This window comes from Myotis davidii, unplaced genomic scaffold (assembly GCF_000327345.1).
Source record: "Myotis davidii unplaced genomic scaffold, ASM32734v1 scaffold944, whole genome shotgun sequence".
Lineage (NCBI taxonomy): Eukaryota > Metazoa > Chordata > Mammalia > Chiroptera > Vespertilionidae > Myotis > Myotis davidii.
Window position 1 is genome coordinate 283309 of NW_006296283.1, and position 1445 is coordinate 284753.

The 1445-nt window shown below is 45.1% G+C and overlaps 1 protein-coding gene across 10 annotated transcripts in view; it reads right to left on the bottom strand.

The window, feature by feature from the left end:
- The window catches only part of ERC1 (ELKS/RAB6-interacting/CAST family member 1), a 496604-nt gene that overhangs the window by 123420 nt on the left and 371739 nt on the right, over positions 1-1445 (bottom strand). The window lies entirely within an intron of this gene.

Below are 1445 nucleotides of genomic sequence, written 5' to 3' on the forward strand. Positions count from 1 at the left end.
TGTTTCTTAAAATAAATCCTATATTACCCTATAGATAGGTAGGACTCTGTAACTCTATTTTCCACTTCATGATATACAGACCCATCTTTCCATCTATTTACATATATAAAAGCCTAAGCAACCGCTACGACCGGACGGATGGCTGGTAGCTATGATGCACAGTGACCACCAGGGGCAGACACTCAATGCAGGAGCTGCTCCCTGGTGGTCCTTGCGCTCCCACATCCAACCTCCTGTGGCCAGCCAACCTCCCGTGGTCCCTCCCCAAAGCCAGCCCCAAATGCCGGCCAGGCTGAGGGACCCCACCCATGCACAAATTTGTGCACTGGGCCTCTAGTGTTATTATAAAAACTATTTATCCTTTTAAACAACTATTTCATTTTGAGAATGTTATATAACACATAGACCATTAATATTAGGAAAAAGTTATCATTATCTGTACTGAAATGATTATATACCTAGAAAATCCTACACAATGAATTGAAAAACCTTTCTCACCTACTACAACTTACAATAGAGTTCAGTAAGTTGATCATACAGAAGCTACATATATAATATTCAATATCTTTTATTTAAACCATCAATAATTCAGGCTTTAAAGTAAGTCAAAGATTTTGAAATCCTCTTCTTTAACCCTAGACTAGAAAAGAATTATTACCATTGCCATTTCTTTTCAATATTTACCAAAAAGGAAGTCTATGTAATTGGTTACGTTAAGCCCTGAATACATGAATTTATGTATAATTAACATTGTACATAATTAACATTTTATATATATAACTAGAGGCCCAGTGCACAAAATTTGTGTCCTGCGGGGGCGGGGAGGTGGTCACCTCAGCCCAGCTTGCACCCTGTCCAATCTGGGACCCTTTGGGGGATGTCCGACTGCTGGTTCAGGCCCAATCCCACAGGCAGTCCAACATCCCCATCACAATCCGGGACAGCCGGCTCCCAACCGCTCGCCTGCCTACTGATTGCCCCTAACTGCTTCTGCCTGCCAGCCTGATCAGTCCCTAACCACTCCCCTGCTGGCCCCCAACTGCCCTCCCCTGCCAGCCCGGTTGCCCCCAACTGCCCTCCCCTGCCAGCCTGGTCACCCCCAACTGCCCTTCCCTGCAGTCCCAGTCCCCTCAACTGTCCTCCCCTGGCTGGCCCGGTCTCCCCCAACTGCCCTCCCCTGCCGGCCTGGGCGCCCCTAACTGCCCTCCCCTGCCAGCCATCTTGTGGTGGCCATATTTTGACCACAAGAGGGCGGCCATCTTGTGTGAGGGCATGACAATCAATTTGCATATTACCTCTTTATTATATAGGATGTTGCTGTCATACTTTAAATGAATACTGATTAAAATGACAATCCTAGTGACAAACAGCTCCTGAAAGTCTCAATGAGTCAATGACTATATTTCCATTAAATTTCAATGCAATAATTCTTCTATAAATTTTCA